Genomic DNA, 26,683 nt, shown 5'->3' with positions numbered 1-26,683 from the left:
GAACAAAGCTCCATTGTGACTGGGGAACTGTATGGGCAATAAATAAACGTTATCCAAATCTCATAAAAACCATAAAGGTAACTGGCAGAAATACTGAACTGGTCATTCGCTCATAAATAAATATATGGTGGTCTTAAACATCCTGGCATATCCTGTTTAGTTGATTCATGACCACTCACTGAAGACAAGGATTCCTGCCTAGGAAGATTTAACACCCTGTGCTACATGTCATTGTCTTGTTAACAGTTCTGGAGGTGGGATGAGCTCTGGTTAACTGGCCTTGCTGATACTAGGTTTAGTAAGCGGGTTGGCTAATGATGGTTGGAACTATCTGAAAATGACCCCCCTCTCTGTGTGCTTTGCTCATTCTCTTGAGAAAATCTCCTTGCTGTGGGGAAGAAAATGCCCAGCAAAGCAATACATAGAAATTAAACAGAAATGGCATTTGGAAATAGTCCACAAATCTGGATTCCATGCCTGACTATATTGTTTCATCCAGATTTTGTTAGCGCTCAAGCAACAGGTTCTTGTAAGCACTTGGAAGCTCAATGATCCATCTGGGTTTACTCTATACTGAGTTTCTCTGGTCACCTATTCAGCCTCCTGAGCTAGACCACTCCAGAAGGCAAATGTCTATGGTGTGATAAATAGGTCTCCAGTTGTACGACATCTCTGATCGATTGGTGGTGTCTGCCTGAAGTATTATGTGAGAAAGGGTTCTGTGGCCTTATCTGGGCTTGGTAGGGTAGAATGCTGTGATTGCTTAGTAATGTCTGCCATGTGTATAGGACTGGAGAGTATTGGGACATGTGTCATCTAGTTGTAATCCTAGGCTATGAGGTAATTTGAAAATGTATTTCAAGTATGACAGAAGAGTATGGCATAGTCTGCCAGCCAGCCTCTGAACTATTCTTGTTCCACTGGTTCAGGGTAGAGATTGGGGAGGTTGAAGGATTTGGGGTTATATAAGAGCCCTTCTAAGTGTTAGATGGAAGCTCTATCTCCTGTCCTCCCTTAAGATACTACGCAGTTTCAGCTACCGGGTCTCCAGCAGCTTCTGCTCAGAAATCTCGAGCTTTGTGGCATTTACCTGGCTTATTTTCACTGCAAATTTCATACCAGTGACCAAAGAGAAGCAGTAACATGGTGATTTCAACTTTATGGATTTGGAGAGAGTGAGGACTTTTTCCCCGCTCAGGAGTTCCTCCAGTCTCTGTCAGACCAATAAGTCTGGCCTTTTTTGTGAATTTGATTTTTTGTTCTACAGTTTTTCTCTTGATCTATCCAAGACCCTCTGTTGTGATCCAAGTCCGAGTGGTTGGTAGTGGTAGCTGGGCACCATCTAGTTCTTCTGGTCTGGGGTTTTGTAAGCTGTGGTTCATGTAGGGTCCATTAGTCCTTTGGTTTAATTGCTGCCTTAAATCTTTGGTTTTCTTTACCCGCCTTTGCTCTGGATGGGAAGAGACTAATAGTTGTATCTTAGATGGCTACTATAAGCTTTTAAGATCCCAGACACTACTCACTAAAGTAGGATGCAGAACTTTGTCTTTATGAATTAGGTTGTGCCAATTGAAGTAGATGTCCCCCGAGTCTATGGTCCTTAATCTTCAAGGTTAGGAACCGCATCCCATAAGGTGTTTCGTTATGTCTAAGAAGTTGCCCTGACTATGGCCCTCGTGTGCTCTATTGTCTATATTAATATATAACAGCAGCTACAATTATGTAGGTAGAAAAGCCACCACCAAACTTATATCTGCAGGTGGACGTGAGAGTAGAGACTTTTAAAGTTCCTTAAAGCTATGCTCATAGATATAGAAGGCGGTTGTGGGAAGAGCTACTGTGATGCTGGGCATTTTACTCATTATTTCATGTACACCCTTTAAGGACTTTGAGTTAGATTTCAGCAGTCTGTTTAGAAACGGGAGCTCAGAGAGGCTGAGTGACATCCTCCCCAGGCCACACAGCTATAGTAAGTACTGAAGCTGGAAGTAAAACCTATAGGTCTGTGTGACCTTCTTCCTAGTCACCCATACTACAGTAACCTCAAAGATTCTGGTCTCTTGGGAGTGGTGGCCAGGGACATCCAAAGCCTCTAGGCTGAAGAAGTCAGTGGCAGATGGTGATTTCTCCCCTCCTGAGCTCTCCATCTTCCCCTGGCCTGGCACTGCTCTAGGTACTGGTATGTACTGGTAAGTGCATCTGCTATCTCTGCTGCTCTCTGGACAGAGAAACTTCCAGGGTACGGCACCAAGGCTGTGTTATGCAAAAGGCGCCATTGTAGAACTTTAATAAATAGCTGTTGGAGTCAGTCAGTCAAACTGGGAAGAATCAGTCCAAGAATATCTGCTTCCTGCCGAGCTGACCTGAGTGCCACTGACTCTGTCTTGCCTGTGGAAACCAGGCTGAGCAAGGGGAGGCGTTGCTGCGAGTGTAGAGGATTCGCCTTCTAAAGAGGCCTCGGGGATTAAATTAGTCGCTTCTGAGGTCTCCTGTTGGACGAATGATAGAATTTCATCTACTTGTCCCTGGAGCCAGCAGAACGTGATGTGCTAGATATCTTCCTGCTGTTCCCCTGCAGAGAGAAGGAGAGAATAGAAGATTCATGCCTGACACCCTTAGTGACTGGGGAAGGCAGGGGAAGCTGTCTAACCCCTCTGCCCTTTTTTCTGGGAGTTGTAACATACAGTCTCACTACTGTCAGGAAACTCTCCAACAAGGACACTGTAGACTCTGCAGCCTCCTTTTCTTGTAGGAAGAGGAATAGTATAACTTGCCCCCCACCCCATTCCTTTGTATTGGTTAAGAAAAACTCACTAGTATAACAAATAACCCATATTCCCAGTGGCTTGCCATGATAATGGCTTATTTCTCACTCAGGTCAGTGGCCAATGCTGGTCAGCATAGTGGTAATGGGAAGTGGGGATTTGTTCCACTCAGTCGTTCAGGGACCCAGGCTCCTTCCACCTTGTGGCTCTACCCTCCCTTAGTGTCTCTGAGTGTCTGGCAGATGAGGGAAGAAAGAGTGAAGGATCACACAGGACGTGTACCAGAGGCCAGGCCTGGAAGCGAGGACCATCACCACTGCCCACACTCTATTGGCCAGATCCCAATTAGATTATCCCATCTATCTACAGGGGATGCTGGGAAATATGGTCAAGCTGTGTCCCCAAGAGAAAAAGGAGGTGGAGTTTGGTAAACTCATAGCATTGCTCTGTCTCAGCCTCCATCTAAATTGGCCGAATTCCTGTGTCAAGGGAACAAGCAAACAAATCAACTACAACAACAATAAAAGAGATAGCACCAGCACAGATATATTTGCTGGCTTTTTCTTGAGTATGAGAATTTTCCAACTCTAGACTCAAGGGCCTTGTTTCTTGGAATGGGATACTCATTCTCCTGGGGTACGTGGTGAGTACCAAGGGAGTACATGTAACTAGAGGATCTACATAAGGTATTATGTGGGTGCATCAATTTTACAAGAAAAATTAAGGGAATAGAAAATGTTGCATTTTATCTTTCATGAAAGATTTAGGCAAATGAAGTGAGGAGATTCCTAATACTCCTCTGGTTACCAGTCTTGCGTGTTTATGGCCCTTCTTACGGACCCTGGGGATATTCTTCCTCTTCCTCACATTTAAGGGAATATTAAGGAAACCGTAAAGCATTTGACTGAAGATGTATCTTTACCGTCCTTTCCTCAGTTCTAAGTCACAGGCATTCCAAACTGAATAGAGAAAATGAGTTGGGAGTTTACCCAAGATCTAATGATACTAACAACATTTTGTGAGAATCAACTATAAGTCAGATATAATACTAAGCACTCGCGTGTGTTCTGGTTACCTATTGCTGAATAGAAAACTACCCTGAATCTTATGAGCTAAAACTACCCCATTTTATTATATCTTACGATTTTGTGGTCCAGGAATTCATGCAGGGCTCAGCTATGTGATTCATATGCTCTAGAAAGCATCAACTAAAGTCGCTTGGTTGCATCGAGCTGACAGCTAGGCTAGTCTGATGTGTTCAAGTTGGCTTTACTCAAATGTCACTCTGGCACAGGCAGCTGGGTCCCTCTCCCACTTATGTGGAAGCTCAGGGCTCCAAGAACAAGTGTTCTAAGAAGGTGGGGCAAAATCTGGAAGACTTCTTATGACCCAGCCTCAAATGTCTGAAAATGTCACTTCCGTTACATTCAGTTGGTTAAATCAAAAAGCCAGCCTAGACTCAATGGAAAGAGCATTAAACTCCGTTTTCAATAGGAAAAGTAGCAAAGGATTTGCAGCCAGCTTTAATCTACCACTGCATGGATTATCTCATTTAAAATTCACAGCATCTCTCTGAGGTAGACATTTCTTATATTTTCTTACATAGCTGAATAAATTTTATTTACTTGGTTACTGGCTTACAATACCTCATAATCCACATGTTAATTAAATACAGTTAGTACTTTCAAAGGCTGATCTAAATGACTACTGAGTAGAGGGCCCATTTATAAAAAGTTCTGTATCCTGGTAAGTAACTTAGAACTTAAAATGATGCTAATATTTATGATAGTTAACTTTTTGAATGCTCATTATATGCCTTTGACATTCAGTCTTTCTAACAATTCCATATGTTTGTGTGGTAGATTGTGTTATTGTTCAAAACATTGTCTGGTCTTCCACGTGGTAAGATTATATTTCCTGCCCTGTGGCTTGGTGCAAGTGATTTGCACTCAATGCTAACCTAAAGGTTGGTGGTACAAACCCTCCCCTCAAATGGTACCATGCAAGAAAAGCCCTGGCAATCTGCTTCCTTCTTTAAGATTACAGTCAAGAAAATCCTATGGGGCAGTTCTACTCTGCACATACGGTCATCATGATTTGGAATCAACTTGATGGCAACTAACAATAACAAAAACATGGCTTTGGTCATGGCTATGTGACAAGTTTTAGACTAGGAAGCATAAACAGAAGTGACATGTGCCACTCCCAAGCAGAAGTGACATGTGCTCATTCCAAGCATGATGTTGTTCTTGCTATGTGCTCTCGAGTTGATTCCTATTCATGGCGACTCTATAGGACAGAGTAGAATTGCCCATAGGGTTTCCAAGGAGTGGCTGGTGGATTTGAATTGCTGACCTTTTCATTTAGAAGCTGAGGTCTTAACCACTGTGCTACCAGGGCTCCCCTTCCAAGCGTAAGTATTAACAGTCCTCTTTTCCTCTGCCAAGAGATTGGCAATGTCTTAAATGTAGACTGCCAAGTCAGAATGCATCACAACACGATCACATGGAACAGAGCCCCAGTCAACCCATGATGAACATGGGACTTGAGCAAAGAATAAACCTTTGCTGTTGCAAGCCCCTGAGATCTTGGGGCTGTTTGTTACTGCAGCCTTACTTAGCCTAACCTGACCAGTACTATTAGTTTTTCCATTTTAAAGATGAGCAAACAAGTATAAAATATGCCAAAGTCTAGGACTTAACACCAGGGTGTTTGATTCTTGATCTTAACCTAACTCCCAATCTTTCTAATTGTTTAAGAAAATACTCAGGCAAGAGGGGCCACATGCTCAAGTTGTGTGTTTGGCTAACTAGGGCACAGATGATCTGATCTTTATTTCACTGACAACAGCTTGTGTGCCAAAGGCTCCACTGGCTTTTGAGACAGAGCACTTGGATGTCTGGCGGCCTGGAGACACAGCTAAGTGGCTTACTTCATCACATGTAGGGCAAAACCATATAAATATTTTTTGAGGCAAACCCAAACCAGACCCACTAACATTGAGTTGATTCTGACTCAGAGCAACCATATAGGATGAGTAGGACTGTCCCATAGGATTTCCAAGGCTATAAATCTTTACGGAAGCAGACTGCCACATTTTTCTTCTGCGGAGCAACTGGTGGGTTCGAACTGCCGACCTTCCAGTTAGCAGCTGAGTGCTTTAACCACTGTGTCAGTATTTCACAGTATTTATGAGGTAGACATTACTTGGGATGATTTAGCCTTTCCTGGCCTGACATGTTTCTCTGCTACTTTCTTTATAAGTAATAAGAAAAAGGAGAAAGTAAAACACAGGCATGGCTGGCCCGTGAATTATGATGTGTCAAGGAATTATCTGGGGATTCCTCATTTCTCAGAGTTGAGCAAAGAACACCACACTTATGCTTAGTATCTGGCTTTGCTGGGCAATAGGGGCATGAAAAAAAGAGTGAGTGACACACTGTGGTTAGGATGAGAGCAGTTCATCGGGAATTGGAGGAGCGTCCTGGCCGGCCACTTAAGTGTTGGGTTTCTGGAGCCAGTGCTATTCTGGGCAGTATTTCTTTGCCATTGTTTTCCCAGGGCTCTTTTGTCTCAGAGTATTTACCTTGGCTCTAATGATATGTAGTATATCCTTTAAAATGATTTTGGCTGCAAGTAATGTAAAACCCAACTAGAAAAGGCTTAATGCCGAGGGACGTTTATTAGCTGGCATAACTAAAAAATCCTGGAAATAGGGCAGTTCTAGGGTTGGTTAATTTAGTGGCTTGATGAAATAATTTAAGACCCAGGTTCTCTCTGTCTTTTTGCTTCATCATCCTCAGTGTGTTGGTTTGTCTTCTTAGGCTGGTTCTCACCATGGTCCCAAGATGGCCACTCCAGTTCCATGTGCAGACTGCGGTATCTGCAGGTAAGAACAGGAGCTTTCTCCTCATAGGCTATTTTAGACCAGTTCCCCAGGACTGCAGTTTGCATGCAAGGAGGTTATTGAAGACAGCTCTTAGGAACAACAACCACCAGTGAGTGAGGAAGGCAGATTGGCCAGAGGCAGGAATTGAGTTGCAATGCAGTTGCCAGCAATGGCCTCCACCGACCCCACAGGGAGCTCTGGAACTGGGAGAGACCTTCAGAGAGATTCCAAATGGAGGCAAGAGAACGTACTTCCATACTTCTGTGTTGACTAGTCATTGGACACAGGCTGACCCTCAGAAGGAAGCATAACCTTAAGCAATGTATTCCTAGTAAGTAGAAAGAATAAGTGCCTTTATCCTGAAGGGGAGTCTGGGCAGTAAACCCAGCATCCACTACTTATGTCTCTTTGTGAACAAAGAAATGTTTCCCATACGCCTTCAACAGAGCCCTTTTCACCCTCGGTCAATATTACATCTCACGTCCAGGCTGCTTATTGGCAAAGGGAATGGATCTACCATGATTGCCTATGACTGAAAAAATTCACCCTCTGAGGCTGGGGACGGGTTAGGTTTCTCCTGAAGGATGCAGCTGCTCTGAAGAAGGTGAACAAAATCAAGGGATATTAGGAAGGAAGATGGAGGGTGGGATGGCTGTTGGGTGCTAACAAAATCTGGTCCCTGTAGGAATTATGTAATCCTGAGTATTTGTCTGATCTACTCATGCTGAGCTCAGTGGAGGGAGTCCAGATAAAAGATATCTAGTGATTTCTGAATCTTTCAGTGCTTATGGGCAGAACATACAAGAAGATAAAGGCTTTCTGTCATGGTAGACATCAAGCTGTGGTTGCAGTGGCAATATGGAAGGAAGGGCTTCTCTTTTCTACATAAGCCCTCTTCAAAATGGTTCCTGTGGAGGTTGGCTGGTGGTCCCAATTGTCCTGGCTCTCAAGGAGGCCAGACAGCCCTTAAAACATCAGTAACATTACTGCTGCGTGCAGCCATGTTTTTGTCCTCATTATGTCACCTTCTGTCTTAGTTTGGGGTTCTCCTAGTGCAGACCTTGAGACAAGAATTCAAGTGCAAGAAGTTTATATGGGAGAGGAAGGGAGGGCAGTGGGAATAGGATGCAGGAAAGGAATGGTAGAGGGGCTGCCAGATAACATACAACATGCCAGTTATCTCTTAATTTCAGATAAACAACAAATTCTTTTTTTTAAATATAAGGATGTCCCATGCAATATTTTTCAAATAAATAGTAATTTTTTAGTACATGCCCCAAATATTCTATGATGGATACTTACACACACAGACAAACAAAAGTTTTGTCTGAAATTCTAATTTACTTGGGCGTCCTGTAGTTTTTGGTAAATCTGACAGTACTAGATGGCTGCCAATAATGGGTACGATGTCAAGTCAGTGGAGTCCCTCGATAGTGGAATGGTTAACATGCTTGGCTGCTAACTGAAAGGTTGGAAGCTCAAGTCTACCCAGAGGGGTCCCAGAAGAAAGGCCAGGCAATTAGCTTCTGAAATACCTGCCATTGAAAACGCTATGGAGCCTAGTTTTACTCTTACACACACAGAGTGGCTGTGAGTTGGAGTTCATTCAACAGCAGCTGGTATCAAGTCAGCTACTACTGGGAATGGCTGGAGCTCTACCCCACTGGGGAACTCTGGAAGCCAGTGTGGGACACAAGCCTCAGAGTTATGGCACCCAGGTGGCAAGGGAGCTGGGGTATTTATCCATTCACTCTGTCAGACTTTGGTTAAGATAGGACTGGGTGCGGGGTGCTAGCCCTAGGATGCTAGTTTCCTGGCTCTTCACAAGCACACACAGAGCAGTCTTCTTTGTGTAGCTTCCAAGGAAGCCCTCAGGCAAAGAGATGTGTATCTAGCACTGGCATTTGGAAGTAGGATGATGCTCACTGGAGTGGTGAGTGGTAAGGCCCAAGGCATAGGGCCAGGGCCCCCATAGTGGCCTAGGGCCTCAGTTATAGAAAGAATGTCCTCGTACTAGAAACCCACTAGAAGCGCAGTCTTTGGTGTTGATGAACCATGGTTCCACCACGGAATGAGTGACCTTGGACACATTCCTTAATTTCTTGCCCCCTTTTCCTTAATGGCACCCCCCTCAAAAAATAACCCAGCAACAGTAACAACAAAAAACCCAACCATTGCGGTTGAGTCGATTCCAACTCATAGCAACCCTATAGGACAGAATAGAACTGCCTCATAGGGTTTCCAGGGAGTGGCTGGTGGACTCGAACTGCCGACCTTTTGGTTAGAAGCTAAATGCTTAACAACTGTGTCACCAGGGGTCCTCCTTAATGGCAACGTGGGGGCTAATTATACATACTTCCTAGGGCCTAGGGTTATTGTGAGGATTAAAAGCAAAAAATGGACATACAATGCCTGGTGCCTACTAAGTGCTCAACAAACATTTGATTGTGGTGATGTTAAAATGTGTAGGGTCTGAGGTCAAATAGGCCTGAACTTGAATCCTGGCTCTACCACATACCAGCTGGTGGCCTTGGGGAAGCCCGTCACCTCTCTGACCTTGGCTTCCTTACCTCTAAAAGGCAGATGATACCTGCCTCATAAGATACTGTCAGTGCTTAGCTCAGTGCCTGCTCAGAACAGACAATTGGATCAATGTGTGTTTTTATCGCTATTCCTTGAAGAAGGCGTGAGGAGGACATGAGTTAGGTCCACGTGTAACCTGGGATGCAACACTGCTCAAGTCTATTTGAATACCTGATGGAACTCACACCAGTCATCAGTTCTGCCTTCGAGTTGATTCTGACTCATGGTGACCCCATGTGTGTCAGAGTATAACTGTCCTCCATAGGGTTTTCAGTAGCTGATTCTTTTGAAGATCATGTCTTTTTCCTGAGGTGCCTCTGGGTGGACTCGAACCTCCAAACCTGTGTTTAGCAGCTGAACGTGCTAACCATTTGTACCACCCAAGGACTCCGACAAAATTCATAGACAGGATGCGTTAAGCATAGCGGTGGGTTGTAATTTCTGGCGCAGGTCCCGGTAGTCATTAGGACTTGCCATCTCCTTGGGCACACTCTCCCACCCATTTGAAGTTAGGCATGACCATGTGACTGGCTTTGGTCAATAACTTCTGAGAAGTGGGTGGCGCCTCCAGGCGGAAGCCTTAGGGGGCAGTGCATGCTTACCCGTGCTATGTATTTTTCTCTGCCATGATGACTGGGGAAGGTTGTAACAGTGGAGGCTGTGACCCTGGGTTCCTGACTGAGGCTAGCATGGCACAGGGCCCTCAGCCAATCTATAATGGATACACAATGGGCAAGAGAAGTCATCTTCACCATTTTGGGAGTTGTGGTGAAAACGGTTAACATGCTCAGCTGCTGACTGAAAGGCTGGTGGTTCGAGTCCACCCAGAGGTGCCTTGGAAGAAAGGCCTTGTGATCTACTTCCAAAAAATTAGCCATTGAAAACCTTATAGAACACAGTTCTATTCTTACACACGTGAGAAAGTCATGATTTGGAGCTGATTTGATGGCAACTGGGTTTTTTCCACCTTGGTGTTTCTATAGTACAACCTCGTTGATGGGTCCGCAAATAATGATAGCCAAATCCAGTCACTGCCTGTTTTGATTAGTAGTTTTATTGGAGCATAGCCAAGCCCATTTATTTATATATCATCTCACTACAACAGTAGAGCTGTGTAGTTGCAGTTGAGTAGTTGTGACGGAGATCATCTGACCCGCAAAGCCTCAAGTATTCATCATCTGGCCCTTTCAGAAGAAGTCTGCCGACCCTACACCAGCCTATCCTGACTGACGCAGGGGTTATCGATCTTCTGCTCTGTCTCAACCTAAGGCTTGTGTGGGTCTGAGACTCTGCATTCCCAACAAGTTTCCAGGGGTATCGATGTTGCCAGTACATAGTCCATCCTTTGGGTGGCAAGGCTCTAGTGTAGCCTTGGCACTACTGACACTTAGGGATGGATAATTCCTTGTTGTGGGAGGCTGACCTGCGCACTGTAGGTTGCGTAGCAGCAGGCCTGATCTCTGTCCACTAGTGGCACCCTCCCCCACCCCAGCTGTGACAACCCACAATGTCTTCAGATGTTGCAAATGTCTCCTGGAGGAGCAAATGGCTCCTAGCTGACAACCTCTGCTTTAGGGTGTCTGGGATGTCTCCAGCAAGCTCACAGCAACCTGGGGTCTTGGTAACAAGCTTGGGCAACAGTCTTCATCCACCTCCTGCCTGTCTGGTCCCCAGAACGATGGAAATGCTGCAGCAGATATAGAATCCCTGGGCCACACAGGACAGACCAGGTACAGGGGAAATGCAGAGGGTGCCAGGCAGGAAAACAATGAAGTAAATTACAGTGTTCTGCTCTGCGCAGAGTAACATGGATTTCTGAAATAACCTTCACTGAAAACCCTGGATAAGGCAGGTAGATAAATGTGACCGATTAGAAAGCTTAGAGTTTGAAAAATCAGTTTTAACTTGTGGGGCTTTATTCAGCGATGGCCAACCGCTTTCCCAGGTGTTGTACCTTCCAGCCAGACATTCGAAGTTTGGCCCTTCTCGCCCTTTCTTTCCCATTACGTGTGGGGAATACGGTGCTGCCTCACCGGAAGGGGGGCTGATTGTCGTCTTCGCAGACCTCGCTTTAGAGGAGAGAGGGAAATGTGATCACCGTTCTGCTCCTGGCTGTGTCCATCCCAGGGGAATGCTGACTTTCCTCTGCTGCATGAAGGAACCTCAGACGAGACGATCAGCTGTGGGTGGCCGTGGTACATTCTCGGAGAGAAACAACACAAGAGGGTGCTTTGAAATCGGGGTGGGGGAGGAGTAGGGGAAGAATCGTTGACACATCTCAATTTTCACCATTGGCATCTGACCACAGAGGAAACCTCTGCAATCTGTTTTGTTTTAATTTTTTTTTTTGGAAGCCTTTTGACATGTAATACAGTTTATTATTCTATTTTGGGTTCGTCTAAAATTACAAAAGCCTTATATGATCATTATTTCTAAACTTCAAACAGTACAGAGATGGGTTAAGTTAAAAGTGAAGGTCTTCTCACCTCGCCGCAGACACACTTCCCAGAATTAACTGCTATTAATGGTTTGGATATGCTTTCTCCAGATAGTTCTATGTATTTAATACACAGATGAGGTTGTACTATGGCAAGACTTTGGCTGGCTTACTTTGGACACGTCAATAGGAAAGACCAGTTGCTAGAAAAGGGCATGACAGTTGGTGAAGTAGAGGGTCAGCAAAAACAAGGGAAACCCTCAATGAGATGGATTGATGCAGTGGCCTCAACAATGGACTCCAACATGCCAAAAGTCATGAAGATGGCGCAAAGCTAGGCAAAGTCTCATTCTGTTATACAGAAGGTCGCCATGAGTCACAGCCAACTTGATGGCACCTAACAACAACATGAGAGCATACTACAAAGGTACAGTGTGACTCTACGGCCTTGGTGGTGCAGTAGTTAAGAGCTACAGCTGCTAAATGGAAGGTCAGCAGTTCAAATCCACCAGCCGCTCCTTAGAAACCCTATGAGGCAGTTCTACTCTGTCCTATAGGGTTGCTACGAGTTGGAATCGACTCGATGGCAATGGGGTTTTTTTTTTTTTTTTATTCTTTTCACTTAACACCAGGGCCAGGACCAGGGTGAGGCAAATGAGACAGCTGGGGCCCAAATTTATTTATTTAAAATATTTTATTGTGTTTTAGGTGGAAGTTTACATAGCAAATTAGGTTCCATTTAACAGCTTTTATACAAATTGTTCAATAACATTGGTTGTAATTTTTGCAATGCGTCAGCATTCCCATTGTTTCCATTCTGTTTGTTCTGTTTCCATTGATCTAGCTTCCCTTCCCCTCCTTGCCTTCTTATCTTTGCCTTTGGGTTAAGTGTTGACCAGTTGGTCTCATACAGCTGACTGTTCAAGGGAGCACATTACTTATGGGTGATAGGATTTGTTTTATATGCCAACCTATTATTTGGCTAAAAGGTAACCTCCAGGAGTATCTTCAGTGCTAAGTTCAAAGGGTATGTTAGGGTGATTGATAGTCTTGGGAGCTCTTCTAGTCTTTATTGGTCCAGTATATCTGATATTTTTTAGGCATTTGAATTTTGTTCTACATTTTTCTCCCATTCTATCCAAGACTTTCTATTGTGTCCCTGGTTAGAACGATCGGTAGTAGTAGCCAGGCACCGTCTGGTTCTCTTGGTCTCAGGTTAGAAGAGGCTGTAGCTGTGTGGGCTACTAGTCCTATGGACTAGTTTCTTCTTTGAGTCTTTGGTTTCCTTCACTCTCTTTTGCTCCAGATGAAAGAGACCAATAGTTATGTTTTAGATGGCCACTTGCATGCTTTTAAGGTGCGAGACGCTACAGACAAAACTAGGGTATAGAACATTATCTTTGTGAACTATGTTATACCAATTGACTGAATTGTCCCACAAGACTATGGTTCTAAGCCCTTTAACACAGTAAACTAATCCTGAGAGCTGTTTGGGTATGTCTAGGAAGTCTCTAACTGTGCCCCTATGTGCTTTATTATGTATACGGATATGTGCAGCACACATGAACATGTATATACATATGATACATGCATGTGCATGTATTCGCATGTTGTGGTTTCTAGGTGCCATCAATAGCAACCCTATGAACAACAAAATGAAACACTGCCCATTCCTTTGCCATGCTCACAATGGTTGTTACACTAAAGCCCATTGTTGCAGCCACTGTGTCAATCCATCTCATTGAGGGTCTTCCTCTTTTTTGCAAGCATGATGTCCTTCTCCAGGGACTGATCCGTACTGATAACATGTCCAAAGTATGTAAGACACAGTCTCGCCATCCTTGCTTCTTCCTATACACATACATGTAACCACACATATAACCTACGTAACCACACACATATTTTTTGGTTGTTATTACTGTTGTTGCAAAATTGTATATGTTATAGCATTTACCAAAATTGTCCCTTTTTCTTGTACTTCTCAGTGTCTTCATTTACCTTGGTCAAGTTGTGCAGACTTCACCCATATTTGCTATTGCCTTTCCCATCGCCAAAAATAACAAGTATAGGGCCCAAACTTAAAGAGGCACTTATTCTCAGGTTCATGCAATTGCGGAGTTGGCTTTGAACAACCTTAAGAGTGAGTGCCTCCCTAAATAGTGTACCCCGGGCTCCTTAACCTTAGAAAGTACTCATTATCGGGTGTCTTAATTACCTCCTCCAGCCTCCTCCCGGCTTCGTATACCTTAGGTATCTTATTGTGTCCATTCACATAGCTCTACTTCACATTTTTCATAACATACTTTTCAAGTTTAAAGTTAGTTTTCAAGGTAACCATTTCCCTTACGAATAAGTAGACTTTAAGACAGGAAGATTATCCTGACTTAGGTAGTGTAACCCTACAAACCTTAAAAACAGAACAGGGAGGCAGAAGAGGATGCCAGGGATATTCGAAGCATGAGAAAGACTCGACTCACCATTGCTGGTTTGTAAATGGAGGGAGCCACATGGAAACCATCAGACAGAACTGGATTCTTCCAATGAATAGTGAGCTTGGAATAGGACCTTGAACTTTAGGTAAGAACCGGAGCCCCGACCGATATCTTGATTTTTCCCTGGTGAGACCCTGAGCAGAGAATCCAGCCATGTAAGGTTAAATTTCGCGTCCTATGGAACTGTGGGATAAATAGTGTTGTTTTAATTATTAAATTTGTGGTCATTTGTTATGCTGCAATAGGAAACAAATACAGAAATAGGTCTACCACTACCACCCCTTGCCGTTGGGTCACCCCCAACTCATGGTGACCCCATCCATGTGTGTCAGAGAAGAATTGTGCCCCATAGCGTTTTCAACAGCTGATTTTTCAGATGTAGATTGCCAGGACTTTTTTCTGAGGCACCTCTGGGTTGTCTCAGAGTCCAGCCTTTCAGTTAGCAGATGAGTATATTAAATATTTGCACTACCCAGGGACTCTGAGAATTAAATAGAACATACAAAAAATCTTTGTGGACAATAAAAAGTTTTAGGGAAAAAGGAAAAGGTAGCTGTTCTCCCAGTTTCGTTTCTATTTATCTCATGAGTACGTGATAGGAACAAAACTATTTGGGTGTATCTTTTGGAGATGTTTTGCCTCCACTACCTTCTAGGTTTCTATGCTGATGTTACTCGGCTTCTTCCTTGAGCTGCCCGGGTTAATATGTTGTTGTTGATAGGTGCTGTTGAGTTGCTTTTCGACTTACAGTGAGTCCATGTGACTGAGTAGACTGTATTCTGTTCCTGCAGAGCTGCTGGGTGGGTTTGAATTACCAACCTTTTGGCAGGGGATGAGGGTTCCAATCTCCCCGCATTGTTGTACCACCAGAGCTCCTCGGTTAATGGGTAGAGAGGAGAATTTTAAGAAGCTGAGAGAGGCAAAGTAGATTTACATCAGAAAAGCCTTGAAGCTACTTGGAAAGAGATGGAAAGGGTGAGAGAAAGAGGGAAGAGAGAGTCTTTATGAAGAGGCAGAGAAAAGAGATGGGGGAGAGCGGCTGCCACCATAAGGGAAAATTTGGGAGAAGAACTATCTAAAGGATGGCCTACAGCCTAGCCCAAGGCCAATGGACCATAATTAGGTTACATGTATCTATCTGGTGAAGTTGACTTGGAATCATTGGGACCTGGGAAGGTGACTCATTTTTCAAATAATCAGCTCTGCTACTAATAGGCCGCTCTAAGTTATGGGGTCATGGGGCACTTTGAGAAGTTTTGGAAAGGAAATACACACAGTTTTGCCAAAGAAATTCAGGAGATTCAGAGATCCCAGAGGCCCAATCTTGGACCCTCAGTCAAGGATGCTGGGCAGGTTTCTGGCTGATGCTGCAGCCCCAGCAACCTGCAAATCAAATCATACTGAACACTTGCCAAATCAGTGAGCCTTCCAGTCTGAAAGAGAACCTTGTGGAGCCAGATGACGAAATTAAAACCTGAAGTATTTTAGAGCCTTAGCTCTTCCTGCTTGACATGAGGAATACTGGGGAGCTGGGTGGAAATTTCTGACACAGAATTCTTACAATGGGAGTTTGTCTCTGAAATCCCAGTGGAGACCATTAGTGGAGCCATTCGCAGCTCTTTGCTTTGCTAAGCGTGCCAAGAGCTGTTCTGTTTTTAGGAGGCAGCCAGCCATCCAGGACCTGGAAGGGTCAGGATGGAAAATCTAAGCCCCACTGAGGGGTCCCTGGTGGAAGATGAAGAAAAATGAGGATGGAAACCCTGGGTGTTTGGGAGGTGCCTGAAACTGGGTGTTAGAACCTAACCTTGAAAAGCTCTAACTGGAGACTAAGTTGGACATTTTCCCAGGTCCCAGAGTGGTCCCAGAGCTAAAGAGAAAAGGTGCTGGGCAACCATGCATTCTGGTTTCTGCACTGCAGCTGGAGAGAGAGGGGCAGCACTCTGTTCTCAAGGCTCATTGAGGGGCCAGAGTAGCTACTGCCATTCATCATTGCTACTGTCTTTCCATACTCCGGCAGCTGATACTAGAATAAATGAGTGTGGAGGGCGCTTTGGCCCTATAGGTAGTATAGTTGTTGTTCTTCTTCTCCTCTTTCTTCTTCCTCCTCCTGTTTCTTCTTCCTTTTCCTCTTTCTCTCCCTCTCCCTGTCTCTCTCCCCTCCACTTTCTCTCCTCCTCCTGCTCCTTCTACTCCTTCATTTTTAAAATCTATTCTCTCCTCATTTGGGAGAAGAAGGGATCCTTCCCCTTTCTGAAGCCAAGCAAGGGGGATTGCAAGAGAATCACGAGTTGTATTAAGTTTGAGTTTGGCACAAGTTTGAGATCCCCTAGAAGCAGTCTCTGAAATAAGGATATTACTAAAAGTAACTTATTTGGGAGGTGACTCCACAACACGTTGATAGGAGAATGGGGACATGAGTCAGGGAAGGGAAGATGGCCACTAAAAAGGTATGTTGTAAAGTGAGATACCACTGTGGGCCACTGGAGCTTGATCCCACTGGGGATCTCTGGGAGTCAGCAGGGAGCACGCACCTTCAAGATATTCCGTATATTCACCAGGACTGGAGAGCCATTGCCTGATGGTGCTGGAGCGTGTTAATTCTCTGGCATTTTCAGCCTGCTGTGTGCTTGGCCAAAGTGGGTTTCAGTTGTCTGAGGAAGTCCCCAGGCAAAGAGATACAGCTGCCGGCAGTTTGATTGGGCCTGTGTGTACTGAAACTATAAGGCTAAAGGCATCCACGGGGCATCACAGCATCTACTGTGTTTATGAAGACTGTCAGTACCTGCAGGAAGACAGACTGGACCCTTGCTCCCCAGCTGGCTGCTAGCTGACCTGCAGAAGCCATCAGGCTCTCTGGCGCCACCACTGCAGCAAAGAGTGCTGAGAGAGAAGTTGGAGGAGCTTGACTTTGCTTTTGGAGTTGGAGGGTGTCTTAGTTTCCTGGTGCTGCCATAATACCACAAGAAATACCACAAGTGGGTAGCTTTCAAAAATAGAAATTTATTTTTCTTACAGCTTTGGGGCCTTGAAGTCTGAATTCAGAGTGTTGACAGGGCTGTGCTTTCTCTACATAGCTCTAGGGAAGGTCCTTCCTCGTCTTATTCAGCTTCTACAGCTCTGGGTGTTCCTTGGTGTCCTGAACTTGTAGATGAATACTCACAAGGGCATCTGTCCTCCCCCTGTATATGTCTGTATCTATTCCACTGTTTTTATAAAACACAACTCAGAAGGGATTAGATTTAGGACCCACCCTATCCCATATGACTTCATTAACATAACAAAAGAAAACCTCGATTTCCAGACCAAAACACCCAAACCAAACCAGTTGAGGTTGAGTTGATTCTAGCTCATAGTGACCCTATAAGAAGAAGAGAACTGCCCCATAGGGTTTCTAAGGAGCGGCTGGTGAATTTGAACCATTGACCTTTTGATTAGCAGCTGTAGCTCTTAACTACTGTGCCACTAGGGCTCCAGACAAGGTCGTAATTATCGGTGTAGGGGTTAGAAATTACCCATAACTTTCTGGGGGACACAATTCAATCCATAACAGAGGGTAAACATAAACATAGAGCCTTGGACCTGCTTCTGATCTAGAGATGGGCCATGACAGCAGGGCTTGAGACATCATGTGTATTGTGGTCGGAAGATGGGGAGCCACCACACAGGCCTCATTCTCCACAGCAGCTAGAGGGTACAGACAAGGACTCTGCAGTGCCTACAGTTCCTTGTGAAGAAGCATGGAGGTTAGACTGTAAAGGAGCTGTGGGGCTCACCCCTGTGGCCCCTGGGTCACACAATGGGATGACCATCATGAAAAAGTAGTTGTAAGCATGAATTGCTGTTAGTACCAAAATGAGACATGGCTGCCTCTCTAATAGAAAGCATCCTCATTTCAGGGGCATTGGGAAAAGCTCAACACAACCAGCCACGTGGAGTTTGCCATGGAAACAGAGGGTGGCAGCATCACACGGAGCCACAGGGAATGAGTGATGCTAGGGGCACTTTGTCAGCGCTGACATGTGGACAGTCAGATAAGGAGACCACTGCCTTCTCCATTTCTCCCTCAGGACCCGAACACTGAAGAAGCCCACCCTTACAGCGGCAGGGATAAGATCTTCTCAAAAGAGGTCAAGCCTCACCACACTCCCAACTTCAAGCAGCTGAGAACCATAGCTCTGGCCTGTATTGGGGAAGGGGAGAAGATCTTCTAATTGTGTTTGAGGTTGAGATTTTAAAAAATATACAGCGAGTAGAATAGATAAATGAAATATGGTAAAACCATATAATGGAATATTATATAGCAACGAGACAGAATGAACTGTAACTACACGTAGCAACATGGATCAATGTCATGTTCAGTTGATGCTGAGTGGATGAAGGCCGATATAAACAAGCAGGTACACAATTTGATTCCATTCACATGAACTTCCAAAAGAAGTAAATCAAGATAGTTGTGAACTTGTGTAGTTATTAGCTGCCACAACAAAACGAAACACTGCCCATCCCTGTGCCATCCCCATGATCCGTGGGTTTTCATTGGCTGATTTTTGGAAATGGATCACCAGGCCTTTCTTCCCACCTTGTCTTAGTCTGGACTACAGTGGCGTATCTAGGGTGTTACACCAGCCCTGGGCACATAGTGTCGCTGAGCAGTTTCTATTAAGCCAGCACCACTCAGTGTCCTGCCTCAAGCATGGTAATGTGTTAATTAAAAGATTAATGAGTTTAACTTGGATTTTTGAGCTGATATTACAGTAAAATTATCCAAAAGAGGAGTGTCAGATGTTTGGATGGGGGCGCAATTTCCGTGCTTGCCACTTTGTGTAGATAGGCCCCTGGCAGTACTGGGTTAATAGAAAACTGCTCGGTGGCGCCACACGCCCAGGGCAGGTACAACACCTGCCGTACCACAGTTACACCTCTGGCCTGGAAACTTCGTCGAAACCTGTTCAGCATCATAGCAATACGCAAGCCTCTGCTGATAGACAGGTGGTTGCCATGGATGAGGTACATTGGCCAGGTATTGAGCCCAGGTCTCCTGCATGGAGAACAAGAATTTGCTAGAGCATCTTCCCTGATGAGGGGTAGTGAGTGATTAAGGAAAGGGGGAACAAAGAGGTTTCTAAGATTTTGATCTTGTTTTGTTTCCTAATCTGGGTAGAGCTTACACAGATGTATTCATTTTATGCAAATTTATTGAACTGTCTATTTATGGTCTGTATACTCATCTGTATGTTTTTTATACTTACAAAATACGTTTTTTAAAAAAGAACACTTACTAAGTCTTAATTCTTGGAATGAGTTTTTCTAGTAACTAGAAGTGACCGAATTGTTCCGGAACTGGACGAATTTGTCTGAGGGAGTCATTACTCACAGGGAAATGGAAATTCAGTCTAGGAGAGAGGGGAGTGGAAATTCCAGACTCTGGGAAATGCTGCCTGGTCGATTCAACAAAAACTGCAGTAATCAGAAACAGAAAGGGAAAAACACATTTCTAGCTCACACCCGGCCACTCCCCCGCTACTCCCCAACAAGCTGAGATTTCTCAATAAGCCAGTCGCGAGTGTTTGGCAACAGCTTAGCTGATACCGCCCTCTGGGAAAAGATTCCAGGTGAGTAGGCTGTGTCCCCAATAACTCTCTCATCTCCAGGTTCTGGGGAGACCTGGCAGGGACTGGCGGTGATACAAACCTACACATACGAGGGACCCATCGCTTCTTCAAGCTTCCCACAAAATATTGTGATTGACTATGCTGCAGTGGCAATTAGATCAAATAAAAGCAACATGTTAAAAGAAAAGCAGTAGGAGGTAATGTGCCTGTCATTAATGAACAAGTTAAAAATACATGAGTCTTTCGGTGCGCCGGATTGAGGTGTGTCAGATGGTATCGGGATGAATGTAGGATCTGCTGGGTTGACATTTCGCCCTGCGCTTGCCAGGGGTTGAAGGGTGGGGGGAATTAGTAGGAACGATTTTAAAGAATAATAGCTATTTTTTTTAGAGCCTCCTAGGAGCCCTAGGGGCGCAGTGGTTAAGAGGTCAGCTTTGAATCCACCAGCTGCTCCTTGGAAACCCTATGGGGCAGTTCCACTCGGTCCCTATAGGGTCGCTATGAGTCAGAATTGACTCGATGGCAATGGGTCTGGTGTTGGTTTATGTGCCAGGCATGGTGCTATGTACTTTACAGGCAATACTCATAAAGTAGGTTGTATTAGTCTTATTTAACATTGGGGAAAATGAAGTGCTAAGAGGTTAGGAGACTTGATCAAGTTTAAACAGCTCACCAGGGCTGGGTCTGTGTGAATCCAAAGCCCACCTGCTTTTCTATTTTTCACTAATTGAGGTCTAATTTACATGCAGATACACGCTTCTTAAGTGTGTTCGGTGAATTGTTCTATTTGTATACAACCACACCCATGCACCCACCACCCAGATCAAGATATGCGACATCCCCAACACTCCAGGAGATCCCCTGGTGGTCCTTCCAAGACCTTATCACCCCCAAAGAAAGTCCTCCTCTGATTTCTATCACCACATATTAAAACCAAAAAAAAGCTAAACCTGTTGCTGTTGAGTTGATTCTGACTCATAGCAACCCTATAGGGACAGAGTAGAAGTGCCCCACAGGGTTTCCAAGGAGCAGCTGATGGATTTGAACTGCCACATTTTGGTTAGCAGCCAAGCTCTTAACCACTGCGCCAGCAAGGCTCCATCACCATATATTGGTTTTGTCTATTCTTGATGTTCATAAATAGAATCGTGTAGTATGTACTCTTCTGTGTCTGGCTTCTTTCACTCAACATAATGGACTTTGAGATTTACCCCCATTTGGCTAACATGTTCGACTCCCTGGCTTTGGACATGTCATCAGGAGGGACCAATCACTGGAAAAGGGTAGATTCTAAAATTGTGCCTAAAACGAAAATCACCAATAGTCAGAGTTCTTTGAAAATACTTTGTGAAGAGAACTCATTGGTGACCAAGACCACCACTCCACACAAATCTAACACACCAGTGTTCCCTCCAGTGTTGGGACAGCCAGTTGTGTCTTCACGGCGCCCAGACCTACCGGGTGGGCCTGAGACTGACCCTCAGGAGGGGGAGGTGGAGAGCAGATGCTCTCACTGGAGCGGCTCCCAGGATTGAGACTGACTGGGGAACATCTGGTCAGAGCACAACCAGGATTTGAACCCACACAATCTGGCTTCCGATTGGTCCTTAACCCTCTCCTATAGGACCTCTAGGGGAAGAGGACCCACAATATCCACAACTGATAGAGCAGTGCCTGGGTTAAAGCAGGGTTTTAGGAATGTTAGTCTGGAAGTAGCATGCAAGCAGAGTAGGAGAGGAAGGATGTGGAGAGACAGTGGAGGTGACTACAAAAATGAAGGTGATGAGGAGCCCTGGCCCAGCTTCCAACCATCGCTGGTGGCACAGGGTAGGACTACGTCAGGTCAACCTGGGTCAGAAATTGCTCAGCCACCAATCCTTGAGCAGAGCTGCTCACACATCAGAAAGGCAGGCTGTTTTGTATCTCTTCTTTATTTGTTTCTTTTCTTTGCCTTCTTTGGTGGAAGTGGGACGGGGTGGTGGAACAACCCAAAACAAGACGCTGGGATGCATGAAGGACTTGGATTATCCCAAACCTGAAAATCAATAGAGGGCTGCCATGGATCAGAAGGGACTTGCCCAGACATATCCACACATCCTCTGAGGCTTGGGAAGAGGATTTCTGACTTTCTTCCAGGCTCTCCAATCACATCCCCTCCTCCTTCTATAAAGTTTAGGTCTCCTTCTGGAATGTTCTCAGATTTTTCGAAGGCAGCAACACTCTCTGTTTCTGCTTTGGCTCTTGCCTCTGAGAAACCCGAAGTGAAATATCAAATAACTGTTGATGGCTTTGAGCCTGGACTCTGGGCTCAGGGATTCTTCTAGCCTACCCCTTGGATGAATCATCATTCAGAGGAAGGGCTCCTCCCTCCTAAGACCCCTGAGCTGCTTCAGACATGGCCATGAAAGCTCGTACCGGATGTTTCTCCTATGTTTTTCCTCTTTTCCTGACCATCCCATTCTCACCCTGTCTTCCTTTGTGGCACCTGGTCTGGATTTCAGTTGATTCATTCAATTAGTCCTTGTCACAGACTCTGGCAGTGCCCTGCCTGTATCCCCTCCTCCTCATTCCTAGGTAAATGGAGGTGGCCTAGTGGTTTCCAACTGCCAGCTTTGTCTGAGGGCTTTCTCTGATCTTCTGAGCTAGCTCAACCTCTGGTACATGGCCTGACAGAAGTTCCAGGGTGTTACATCTACTCCACAGCAGCTCTCAACTAATGCCTGCTGGGAGTTGGTGGATACATACCCCAGCTCCCTTGTTCTTCCACTGGGGTAACTCTAAGGTGTGTTCTAGACTATACGCCTGGGTTTCCACAGCAAAACCTGCTCAGAGACACACCCTGTACTGGCTTCTTTCTCTTCCCTGTCTCACTTTCCCTCCCTTACTGTACTCCCTAGGGCCATCTCCCAAATAAACTAGTTGTACCCATATCCTTGTCTCATAGCCTGTCTCTGGGGAACCCAACATAGGAAAGCCTTTCAGATGATTGGCACACATTTATGGAATACCCAGTACCTGCCTAGCTCTGCCTTAGGCGCTAAAGCTATCACAGCAAGCAGACAGGACTGATCGTAGACATTCCAGGGGTTACCAGAAACCAAAAACCAAACCTGTTGCCATCAAGTCGATTCCAACTCATAGCAAACCTATAGGACAGAGTAGAGCTGCCCCATAGGGTTTCCAAGGAGTGCCTGGTGGATTTGAGCTGCCAATCTTTTGGTTAGCAGCCATAGCTCTTAACCACTACCCCACCAGGTTTTCTGTCTAGCAAATATGAGAGATGGTAAAGCACTATTACCCAACTTGCTAACTCATTCAAAAAACATTTGAGTTACTACTATGTGGCAAGGAATCCCTTGGTGGCCAGTTAAACACTCAACTATTTTTTTTTTAAATAATTTTTATTGTGCTTTAAGTGAAAGTTTACAAATCAAGTCAGTCTCTCACACAAAACCCATATACACCTTGCTAAAAAAAAAAAAAAAAAAAAACTACACACTCCCAATTACTCTCCCCCTAATGAGACAGCCCGCTCTTTCCCTTCACTCTCTCTTTTCGTGTCCTTTTCGCCAGCTTCTAACCCCCTCCACCCTCTCATCTCCCCACCAGGCAGGAGATGCCAACACAGTCTCAAGTGTCCACCTGATCCAAGAAGCTCACTCCTCACCAGCACCCATCTCCAACCCATTGTCCAGTCCAAGCCATGTCTGAAGAGTTGGCTTTGGAGATGGTTCCTATCCTGGGCCAACAGAAGGTCTGGGGGCCATGACCACTGGGGTCCTTCCAGTCTCAGTCATAAACACTCAACTATTAATTGAAAGGTCGATGGTTCAAACCCATCCAGAGGCACCTCAGAAGAAAGGCCTGACAACCTGCTTCTGAAAGGATCACAGCCTTGAAAACCCTGTGGAGCACAGCTCTACTCTGCACACTTGGAGTCACCATGAGTTGGAATCGATGCCACAGCAATTGGTTTGGTTTGGTTTTGGTTTTACCATGTGACGAGCACTGTGCCAGGCTCTGATGATACGGGAATGAGTAAGTTGGGCAAGGACCCTTCCTTCATGAGGGCTTACATTCTAGTGTAACAGCTGAATGACTCAGAAAAAGTATCAGTTAGTTATAAGTGCTATGCAGAGTATATAATGTGCTACTTTAAATTGGGTGTTCAGGAAAAATGAGCTATGAATTACAAAAAGGAGCAGGGTGGATGAAGATAAGAGAGATGGAGATCACAGGTGGGGGGAAAAACAAGAGCATAAACATGGAGGTAGGAAACTATCTCAGAGTGTTAATAATGAAGTGGTTTCCCCTAAGCAGGGCAGTGAAAGGATAATGCCTGGTACAGAGTGCAGGTCTAACCAGGGGAGGGTTAGGGCAGGCTTCCCCAAAGAAGTAAGGAATAGACATAAATCTGAAGGATCAGTAGGAGTAACTGAGGATTAGGAAGAGATCCTTCCAGACAGAGGGAACAGCAGGTGCAAAGGTCTTGAGGCTGGAGATAGTATTTAGTATGGCTAGATAATAGAAAATCATGGGTAGAGGGCTCAAGATGAGGTAGGAAGGGTAATATAATCTATATTTTTGTTATATATATATTATTCCCCCTTAGGAAAGAGGATAAGACTTGGCTTTGCCTAATGGAATGTGAGCAACTATTGGCATAAGCAAAAGCCTTAAATAAGTATGTGTGAATAGTTGGACTTGGCCACTAACATTCTTGCCATTTACCATTAAGAAAAACATCCTCGGGGTCATTGCTGGTCCAGGGAGCACCAAAGAGGTGTGGAGTAGACCTAAACTCATCTGTCAGCCTGGAGGGAAGCCTGACAGTCAATGTGAAGAATCCATACCTATTTTAAGAATCTAAGTTTTGGTGTTGTTTGTTGGATAGCATTGTTGTGGCAATAGCTGGACTCATACACGCAGGTAAGGGATAGGTCATGCAGGGAGGCCGTCAAAAGAGGTTGCTACCTTCTCAGGTTGGTCATTTGGGTTGGGTTTCAGGTTGAATTGGTCCCCTCAAAAAGATATAACCATGTCCTGGAACTTGTATAACTGTGACCTTATTTGTAAAAAAGGGTTTCTGCAGATGTAATTAAGTTAAGGATCTTGAGATTAGATCATGCATGAATACTTGGGTGGCAATGCAGTGACAAGCGTCTTTATAAAAGACAGAAGAGGACACACACAGAGAGGGAGAGAGAGAAGAGGCTACATGAAGAAGGAGGCAGAGCTGCCACAGTCTAAGTGAAGTTGAGATGCCACAGTCTAAGGAACGTCTGGAACCACCAGAAGCCACAATCTGAGGAACGCCTGGAACCACTGGAAGCTGGAGGAGGCAAGGAAGCATTCTGCCCTAGAGTCTCCAGAAGAAGTGTGGCCCAGCCAACACCTTGATATCATACTTCTGGCCACCAGAGCCATGAGGGAATATATTTCTGCTGCTGTAAGCCACCCAGTTTGTGGGGATTTGTTGCAGCAGCCCCAGGAAGCCAGCAGGTGGGGAAGCTACTTTTGTGCAGTTCGTGTGGTGACAGTGGCTGAGTGAGCAACAGGAAGGTGAATGTGGGGTGGGGCATATATCAGCTCCTCCTCTGAAAAGTTGCTTTTTGGTGAGAGACAGAAGCCAGGCTGCTGGGAATAAGCCTTCATGTGACACAAATTCTGCACTTGTCTTCCCTCACCAGTCCCTGGGGATTCCCAGGTACAACAACTCTTTGTGTTTGTGCGTGGTTTAGGTTGGTTGTTGAGTGGGAGGTTAGTTGAGACTCTCATTTCCAGAATGGACTGCTTGTGGGCAAAGATTTAAAGGTGGACAGAAATGAAGGTATAATCCCTGGGTGGTGTAAACAGTTAACACCCTCAGTTGCTAACCAAAAGGTTGAAAGTTTGAGTCCACCCAAAGGCACCTCAGAAGAAAGGCCTGGTGATCTATTTCCAAAAAAATCAGCTGTTGAAAATCCTATGTAGGACAGTTCTACTCTTACACACATGGGGTCACCAGGAGTTGGAATTGACTTGAAGGCAACTGGTAGTGGTAGATAAACAAGCTGACGGAAATGAAGAGAAAGGCAGACAAAATAGAGCATTAAAAAAATCTGGAAATGAAATGTTAGGCCTTTTGAAATAACAGTGAAAGGCCGGCCACCATCTTGGCTCCTCCCAAAGGACCTGCTGCCTCTTGGGCTGGCAGACTCTCAGCAGGATCAGTGGCTCTGGAATGAAGGTGCCTGCCCTTGAAGGGAATTGTAAGGTGAATCTGTAGATCAGGCAGCAGGAAGAATGGAGGAGTCCTGGAAAGATGTCTATTTATAGTCTTCATTGTGGGGAGGAGGCAGGGAGAGAGAGAGAGGGTGGCTTAGGAGTGATCAAATGGGTTACTGTCTGGGATAAGCTGTTTGAGACCAAAAAAAACCAAATCCATTGCCATTGAGTCAATTCCGACTCATAGCGACCCTGTGGGACAGAGTAGAACTGCCCCATAGAGTTTCCAAGGAGTGCCTGGAGGATTCGAACTGCCGATCCTTTGGTTAGCAGCCGTAGCACTTAACCACTACACCACCAGGGTTTCCTGTTTGAGACCAATGTCAACAAATTCAACCTGGGGCTAGGTTGGCGGCTGGGTGGGGCAGGGGTAGGTTTATGTGTTCGTGAGCCAGGGCTTCCATGAGGACATTTCAGGAAATCTACTGCCTTCCGTCATCACCCCTTGGAAGAGCTAGATTTCCTTCATCATCTTAGAAAAATGCTTCCAGGGTCAACTGATAGCAACTGGAATCGTTGAAGCATCAATCTTTTGTCAGATTCAGCTTTCATTGCAGCCCTGAGCATTGGGCCTGGAGTTGATTCGTGGAGCTTAGGGATCCTGTGAAGTCATACTTGGCCCTGTGCAGCCACAGCAG

This window comes from Elephas maximus, chromosome 20 (assembly GCF_024166365.1).
Source record: "Elephas maximus indicus isolate mEleMax1 chromosome 20, mEleMax1 primary haplotype, whole genome shotgun sequence".
Lineage (NCBI taxonomy): Eukaryota > Metazoa > Chordata > Mammalia > Proboscidea > Elephantidae > Elephas > Elephas maximus.
This window is presented reverse-complemented; position numbering follows the sequence as displayed.